The sequence below is a fragment of the Bidens hawaiensis genome, unplaced genomic scaffold (assembly GCF_021521415.1).
Source record: "Bidens hawaiensis isolate Kalapana, Puna unplaced genomic scaffold, B.hawaiensis_p1.1 tig00020044_1, whole genome shotgun sequence".
NCBI classification, from domain to species: Eukaryota; Viridiplantae; Streptophyta; class Magnoliopsida; order Asterales; family Asteraceae; genus Bidens; species Bidens hawaiensis.
Window position 1 is genome coordinate 152,189 of NW_027493052.1, and position 9,671 is coordinate 161,859.

The window sequence follows — 9,671 nt, forward strand, 5'->3', positions numbered from 1 at the left end:
CCATCGTTGCCGGGGGCGTAGTAGCAGCAGCCGTGGTTGCCGCCGCGGTCGCTGCCGCAGAATCTGCGGCAAAAGTAACCGCCGGCTCTGTGAAGGATGCTGTAAAAATTGCACTCACAGCCGGCGGTGACGTCATCTCGGCTGGAACAGTCGGCTCAGAATGAGCAACTGAACCAGCGGAAGCAGGCGCAGGCGCCTGGGTCGACGCCTCAGGTAGGCTGACCAAGCCTACCGTCATTGGCGGAGAGGTAGTACTCGGCCCCTCACCCTGGAATGCGCCAACATCCACACCTGCGTAAAGAAGAAAAGTGTTAAAAGACTTGGAAGATTAAATTACGAAGATAAAAGCCAAGAGTTGTACTTACGGGTTTTCTTGAGCTTGAACGTACGGACGGGCGGGGACGAACCCGATGGAGCCGGTCTCTTGATGCCGGTCACCGTCGTCGTCATTGGTTCTCCGGAGGTAACAGTCGTAGCCTACGGAACAGTGGTCTTCTCACCACCGGGGTTCCCCGCCACCTCTTCACTATCTGACTCAGTGTCGGATAGGAGCACTGGATCGGCTGTGGAGGCCGCCTTCTCCTTCCCTTTCCCGCCGGCAGCCCTCTTCTTCCGCACTAACGGAGGACCATCTGCGGATTCCTCAGAAGAAGACAGGTCAGGAATTCCAGCAGCGGGTACAGCACTGAGGGGGGGAGGAGAGAATAACGCCTTACCTGGCCGCCGGTGGCTCAGGATCTCGTGGCCCAGCGGGTAGACCTCCACAAACCGATCCGCTGTTTGCTCCAGGATGGGCAACTCATTCTCGTCAAGAGCACGAGTACCCACCCGCACGGGATCGTCAGCTTCCCGCGGGTACAGGAGCGACTCCAAATTGTTCCCCTCTGTAAGAAAAGAAACAGTTAGAAGACAAACTCATATCAGCAAGAAAGACAAGACATACCATAAGGAGTAGAGTTCAAACCGTATTCGAGAAGGATGGGAACCTGAGACGCCTCCTTCCATACCCGGCTCATCCCCAACATCACCATCCCGGACTCCGCAAACCGGTAAACCGGAGATTGGACCCGGGATATCTTTGCAAACCATTCCGCCTCCTGGTAGTTGGTGGCGTGGTGGCTCGGAATGGCTTGGCCATTTTTAAACTTCATGGCAATGGGGACGGCGCGAGCAGAAATGTAGAAGAACTCCCGCTTCCACGATCGGAGACTGCGCTCGGTCGCGCAAATCTTCAAACCCTTGATCCGGGTTGTCAGGGTGTACCACCCCTGGATGCACCTCCAAGTATAGAAGGTCATCAGGCGGTCCACGTAGGGCTCAACACCCAATATCCGGCACACCCACTCGAAGTGGCGAATCTTCGCGATCGCCATTGGGTGCAGCTCGGTCAGATGAACACCGTGCCTTTCGAGGACACGGTAAACAAACTTTGTCAATGGGAACCTAAGGTTCCCATAAACAAAGAATGCAGCATATACCCCGATCTTGCCACTGGGGGCATCGTACACGGTCTGATGGGGTTCAGGAAACTCAGGCTCGAGAGGATCGAGCATGAACTTCCTAACAACATACCGGTACTGATCGCCGGGCAGAGCACACTGGCACTCGCCAGCAGTACTCCTGTCATCGGTGGTAGACTCGAGATCATGTGAAGACATCTTGCAGAAAGAAAGCGATTTCGGGAAAATGCTTGCCTGAAAAGGGGAGTATTTGCCGGAAATCGCTAAGAAGAAGAAGAGAAGGGTGAAGGTGTGAATTAAAAAGGACCCTCTCCCCCTTTATATACTAATCGCAATTAATGCGGTGAATTTAATGCGGAGGAGAGAGAAATCGAGGGTGCAATGAAACTATGACGCGTGGCAAAAAACAAGCTGGCAACAGCTGTAAAAAGGACGCGTGCCAGTAATTTCGTGGCCACGCGCCCGGAAAATAGCGCCCACGCACCTGAAAAAGCGTCTGGAATGACCATGTACTGTCACGTCACCATAACTTCCTGCACGTCCTGACACAGTCAGAAGAAACCGTCGCACGACGTTTCAGATGTTTGGACTGTTCTTATCCTCACCAACCTTTCGAATTTCAAAATTCAAAATTCAAAAAGATTCAAAAGTAAGCGGGAAAATACCCCTTACCTTGGCAACCAAGTAACCATAAGACGGATGCGGGTACAGTGTTAAGGCAAAACCCTTCACGTACCTAGCACCCGCAGGGAATTGAAGCCAAGAAAACCCCGGCAACAAAGTAACTATAAGGCGGGTGCGGGTACAGTGTTAAGGCAAAACCCTTCACATACCTAGCACCCGCAGGGAATTGACGCCAGGGGTACCTTGAAAGTAAAGTAACCGTAAGACAAGCGCGGGTACAGTGTTAAGGCAAAACCCTTCACATACCTAGCGCTCCGCAGGGAATTGAAGCCAAGAAGGATCTTCTGGGCAATGCTTGCGGAAACGGAAATAACATCCCCGCATAGCGGGAACGTCGAGAACTACATTGTTTGAGGCTCCAGGATGGAATTGGTGGTTTAAACATAATTGATCACTATGTTCAAAACCACTAAAACCTCAAGGAGAATCCACACAAGTGAGACTCAACGCTCCTGACTTGCGAGAAGGTTACATACCTACCCGCATCATACCCAAAGATCAAGCAAAAAAATCGGGAATTTTTGCAAGTGACATTAGGAAACCCGCGGGAAGAATCCCCACGGAGAACCTAAAAACTAAAAACCCTTTTCAAAACCCCTTGCTTAAAGTCCAAAAGTTCACCTCACTTTATTAAACATTCATGAGAAGAACATTGGACTGGGGGGACTTGAAGAGGTAGGTCCCAGCAGAGACCAGTTGGTCCCGCAAGACTCACCTTGAATAGGGACGTCTGCGCAAAGGCCTTCTGCTCCCGCAGGACCCACTATGCTCATAGAATCTTACGCGCAGTACGCAAGCTGTACACGCATGGAAAGCCTCCCAATGGTGAAGTACCCCGCCTGTTCCCGCAGTTGCGGATACAAGCCATCAGGGAAGGCTACCCGCAGACAGCAGGGCTACACGCACAAGGCAATAGCTACTTCAGTAGTCACATGAAGGAATGAGCAAGGCGGGAACAATCCCGCCAAAATGAGCCAGTCCGTATGATTCTGAAAGATCTTTTGTACTATACCTACCAAGGTATGGATAGGACAGACGATCTGACCAGAACAACCCATGAGCCAATCGCAGGGTGACAGCTCACCGACAACAGTACGAGGAGGAGCACCCTTTAGTACTGTTTGTCACTATTAGCCGCTGCCTACTCACCAACTCTTACTGACGGGCGTACGTAGCCTACAGTTGGTAGAATAGTGTTACTGTTGGCCGTAACCTATTCACCAACCAGCATGGCCTGCGTATAATCCACAGTAGGTGGGACGTGCGTAATCTACAGTTGGTGGAATAGTGCAGCCGACTTTGTTACTGTTGGCCGTAACTTATCCACCAACCAGTATGGCCTGTGCATAATCCACTGTTGGTAGAACAGGAATACTATTCAGCCGGCTGTACCTGCTTGGAAACCTACCTTCGGCTATAAACACTCCAACATCTTGGAATGGTAAGATCATCTGCTATCCAGTTATCTAGCAATCTCCTAATATACACTTATATTCAGAGCAATCTAGTCTGATTCTCACGTCGGAGGGTGGTCACAAGGAGGAACCCCCCCTTCTCAGTGACGAGCTTACGGTGTTTGTTTTGCAGGTCTCCTGAAGAACAACCTTCTCAGCTAGACCTCATCCGTGGGAAACATTACTTAAACCCCAGATTATCTATAATCTATCCAGGGTTCACTTAGTGTTTCTTCAGATATCTCGATCAAATAAAATGTCGCTAGCTTGAACTCTTGAAGAGTTGAAGATCTCTGTGGATGACCCATGATCATGAATCTTGATCTAGGTAAATAAGTCCTCGAGCAACTCTTTTGATGATGATGATGAAAACAACAAAGTGCTTTGTCCAATCTATCAACGTGCTTTGTGCTTTATATGCCTAACATTTTGGTTAGTTATTTATGCTTTTTATCTATGAAAGACTTCAAAACATGATCAAAGAGTGAATACTATGCTGTTTGTGCATGAGATTTTGATTAGAAAATAAAATAATATTTTCAGTTTATTATTGCTAGTCCCAAGCTTGGGTAAAGGATGAGGCCAAGTTTATGTAATTTTTGAAAATGGCCACAACATTTTAGTTCGCTTGAGGTCTCCAAAGCTTTCAGCCGCCACTGTCAAAAACTTCATAAGAATTTAGTGTTTTAAGTTTTGAAATGCAAATGGCTTCATTCTTAAACTCATTAATACCTTGACTCAAATGCCCGGAGTGTGACATCATGATTTCAGTTATAAACCTCGAACATTCAATCCTATCCACTAAAAATTGCGAGTGAGACTTTTATAATGTAAGGAGTGATTTAGGGTATTGTGAAATGAGGAGAGAGAAAATGCACTGATTTTTTTGTATATAGTGTAATTTTGGACTTGAATGCTCCAAGTCTATACTTTATTGTCTGGTGAGAATTTGGCAGTAGCATTAGCAATTATAGAAAAGCTTAATAGTGGTAGGTCCATGGCTTGCTTTTTAGAGACATTCAGCATGACCAAAATGTTTGGCAAATAAAGTATCAATTCAGCATGATCCCACTAGTTAGTGAACATGTGTTGGGTTCGTAGGCCTTGTTGGCCCGGTTTATTATATGAAGTCAAAAAAGGAGACGGGTGTGGGCGGTCGGGCCCAAGCCCGGCCCGGTTTAGATTTCTTGCATAATAATTTACTAACCCTAGTTCAGTCTCTATATAAACAACATTATGTACTTGTAATATTTGTCACTCAATAAAGATATACCTAGTTGCCACCCGTGGACGTAGGTCAGTTTAGACTGAACCACGTTAAATCCTCGTGTTCGTTTATTGCTTTCATGTCGTGTTCGGTTTCGTGTGTGAGTTTAATCCTAACAAGTGGTATCAGAGCTTAGGTTCGGATCACACGAAGAACACGGGAACCAACCTTCCGCCGCCGCCACCCTACTGCGCTAGGGTTCCGCCGTCATCGTTTTTTCGCCGCGAGAAAACCTTGCTGTTGCTGTCGCAACACCGCTAGAGTCTTACCGACTCAGCCGCAGGGAAGAAAGGGGTGATCTCCGGTAGGGTTCCGCCATACCCAGTCGCCGGAGTTGTTCAGGTTCGGTTTTATTTTCGAAAGCATTTTACCACCGCATAACCACCGTGTACCGTTGTTTAGTTGCGGGTCAGACGCCGGAGTTTTTTGTAAGATATTGATTTTGAGGCAGAAGCTTAATCGATATTTTCTCACTAAGAGCGTGTGCTTGGTAGAGAGAGACGTGACCATGGTTAATTATATTTGTTCAAGTTGTAGCATACCTTTTTGACCAATAGCCAGATTTGACCAAAATTCTTGATTCTTTTTTGTTTTAAAAGATCAATTTTTTGTGTGGGCCAAGTTTTCTCTATTTAGGTTCGAAAGTTTTATCGGGCAGTTTAGCCGAGGCACAAGGACAAGATATTTTTTAACAGTTTCAACGAGTCAAGAACGAGCCAATCAAGATCCTATTTTTGTTGAAGTCGTTTAAAGAAACGGAGAACCAGTGCCAACCGCGTTTGTCAGGTTTATCGTTTCAGTTTAAAGTTTCGGTTTCTGATTTACAGTTTGTTATTCCGCTGCACGTTTAAAATAGGTTGATTGTTTAACAGAGTTCAGTTGAACAGCCGTTAAGTTCAGGCTCGTGCCATTGTTGTGTCTGTCTCTGTTTTATCCAGTTTTTCGTTTTAGTCATTGCCATGGCAGAAGACGGAAAGGTTTCGATACAGAAGTTTGACGGACAGAAGTTCGGTTGGTGGAAGATGCAGATTGAGGCACTACTTTGTCAGAAAGACTTGGATGTAGTGCTTGAGGATGAAAAACCAGAAAAGTTGTCAGAAGCAGATTGGAAGAAGTTAGACAAGAAAGCTAGGGCTTGTATTACATTGTCGTTGTTGGAAGATGTGGCGTTTAACGTCATGAAAGAAACCACAGCCCGTGGTATGATGGACGCACTATCCAACATGTATGAGAAGCCTTCGGAAGCGAATAAGGTCTATCTTATCAGAGAGCTAGTGACAACTCGAATGAAAGAGGGTGGGTCAGTTACAACTCATATCAATAATCTTAATTCGATCTTGTCCCGCTTAGTGTCAGTTGACATTAAGTTTGATGATGAAGTTCAAGGCCTCTTGTTATTATCCTCTTTGCCCGACAGTTGGTCGCAAACAGTGACTGCAGTTTGTAGTTCGTCTACAAATATTACTTTCGATGGGATTCGAGATCTGATTCTGGGAGAAGATTCAAGACGCAGAAGTTCAGGTGAATCATCAGGCAATATGCTAGTCACAGAAGGTAGAGGTAGGGGAAAACAACGAGGCAGTGGGAGCAGGAAGAGGAGTCAGTCTAAGACTCGTAAGGATATTGAATGTTGGGGTTGTAAAGAGAAAGGAAACTTCAGGAATCAGTGTCCGAATGGTAAGAAAGAGGTGAACGTTACATAAGACGACACAGATGACGGGGTCAGTAGTGATGAGGCTTTGGTTTGTAGTGTTGAGAGTAGCGTTGATGCTTGGGTGATGGATTCTGGTGCATCGTTTCATGCCACTCACTGTAGTGAAACGATGAAGAATCTTAAATTTTGGGATTTTGGAAAGGTTCGACTAGCGAATGATGATATTTTAGAGGTTACGGGTATGGGAGACGTTGATTTGATAACTTCAGCCGGTACTTCTTGGACTTTGAAAGACGTGAGGGTTATTCCAAGTTTGAAGAAACGTTTCGATATCAGTTGGGCAGTTGGATGACCAAGGGCACGATGTTAAGTTCGGGAATGGGCAGTGGAAAGTAGTCAAAGGGAATCTCGTGGTTGCTCGTGGCAAGAAAATGGGTTCGTTGTATATGGTCGATATGTCACCGAAAGGAGTGGATCCAGTTTTGGTGAAAGACAAAGTCCGGTTCACAGAATCTCGTGGGCAGAAGAAGGTTCGTTTTGCAAGTAACAAACCCAGAGCCAAAGTGAAGATTCAGGATGAACGAGCTAGGAAGGTTAAATCAGTTGGGGGACATCGTGACAGTGGGAGCACAGGTCGTGTTTCAGTTACAGTTCCAGGTCGACAGTGGATTAAGAAAACCAGTATTCCAGCTGTAAAAGTCTCTCCAATGAATTACTTGCTGAATATGGAGAGTGTTTGTTCTCAGGTTATCTCAGGATCCGGTAGTTCGTTACAGTGGGAGCCGGTAGGGACAGAGAACGGGTCAGGGGCAGTTTCAGCCATGACTGACGTGTTGGAGCTCCGGGGAGCATCAACGGGCCTTCAGGTTAATTGATGAGAAGGCGGTGACAACTAGAAGAAGTTTAATGTTCAGATTACAGAAGTACAATCAGGAGTGCAGACGAGAGTACTCAAGGCCTCAGAGTGGGAGATTGTTGGGTTCGTAGGCCTTGTTGGCCCGGTTTATTATATGAAGTCAAAAAAGGAGACGGGTGTGGGCGGTCGGGCCCAAGCCCGGCCCGGTTTAGATTTCTTGCATAATAATTTAGGGCCCGGTTTAGATTTCTTGCATAATAATTTACTAACCCTAGTTCAGTCTCTATATAAACAACATTAAGTACTTGTAATATTTGTCACTCAATAAAGATATACCTAGTTGCCACCCGTGGACGTAGGTCAGTTTAGACCGAACCACGTTAAATCCTCGTGTTCGTTTATTGCTTTCGTGTCGTGTTCGGTTTCGTGTGTGAGTTTAATCCTAACAACATGTGCACGGCTTTACCTTCTGGTATTGGTTCAACATGATTCTTCCTTTATAGGAATTGATTGAGAAACTGATTTTATTAGTTTAGCGACGAAGTTAAGTTGCAAGCATGGAACAAACATCGTGGTGCTGCGACTGGCATATATGCGACTGGGTTACAACCGGGTTTTAAGGGCCAGTCGCGACTGGGTTACAACCGGGTTTTTAGGGCCAGTCTTGCGACGACTATCTCGTGTTCTACTTTTATCCTTTTGTACTGCACATATATTTTTGCTACCTGTTTGCAACCAACACTTGTAATTTAAATTTTAACTATATTTTAATATTTTTGTGACCAAACTTGTGATTGAAACTAGACATTCGCAAAACTTGCAACCCTTTTGGGACTGGATCTTTGTCGGAGGCTACTTTTGCAACCGTCATGATTTCACATATCGATAGTGACTTTGAAATCATTTTCAATCACATATGTCAGTTTTCTAGTAGCATTAAGAGATACTTTGATTACATAAGTTCACACATCCAAAGCAAGTAACCCCTTCCTCCGAGACTGGTGCCTGGTTTTACATAAGTTATGCTAGTCCAATTCATTAAGCATTACTCTTTGATACCATCGTCTCATTAATAAAAACCTGAATAACCTAGATGACTAGAGAAAGTAAGGTATCGTACCCACGAAACGCATGTAGTTAGTATTACACTTATAGTTTGATTGTGAAAAGTATAATATTTGATTAGTTTGAATTAAACTAATACTAATCTAGCTAACTTGCAGTTAATAAAGAAATGCGAACAAGAAGACACAAAATCACGAGACAAGAAACAAGCTATCACATATCGGTTTGGGTTTGATAACATAATATCTAACTTCACTTAATTAACAATATTAGGAAATTACATTGACATAACGTACTTTGATCAACTCAAGTGATGGATAAAGATGAGACCTTCAATTCTATAGCTAATTGTAACGAATGAAATCAATAGAGTTGGTATACGTGAAGTGATTCTAGTATGTAAAATGTTTTGAACATATATACACTTGTTCATATTACTCGAATGACTTTACTTTAAGTCATTTGCTAGAAAAAATAACAAATGCATATTCATGTCTGATATAAGTTTAAAATCATGTCAAAAAGAAAAACATCATAAACCTCACACCCGATTTTGGCCTAATGAACCCACATGCATGAGGTTGTTTGCAACATTGTCAATTGATTTTACATTACATCGTAACAGAAGGCAAGCGGGCAACAGGCTGGCCTAATATAAACTAATATAGCGATTTGCAAATGCGATCTCCAATGCCAATAATCGTTCTTCCTGACACCAGAGCAACCAAGGGTCGCACCCTCTGCTGTTGACAAAATTGTGGCACCAAGTCTTTTTTAATTTCCTTGCGGCTGTTGTCCAATTCCTTTGGGGCTGGGCAATTTTTAATTAATAGGTCATTTGTTTAGTTTTATTTTAAACCCACTTATATATCATCTTAGCCCAATTTGCTTTTTTTCTTGGAGCAGGGGAGTCTATGATAGGAGGCAGAGTGGTCGACAGTCTCAGCTCGATACCTACTTAGGCCCGAAAATTATATAATATATTGTTCCCCCTGTTGCTAACCAACTTTTAGAGAGATCTGAACCCTTTAAAGTCTAAATCACAGCCGTTTAAAGTTTCAAAATTCCTCCTAGAAGCAGCAGTTGAGGGCAGCTGCACTCACTCTCTCTCTCTCTCTCTCTCCTCCACTCCTGCAGTTGGCGTCAATTTGTGCTTATGAATCCAAAGCAAAGAGTATTAAAAAAAACTGCCCAGCAGTTTAACTGCAGTTAACCATAGTAATTATAAATT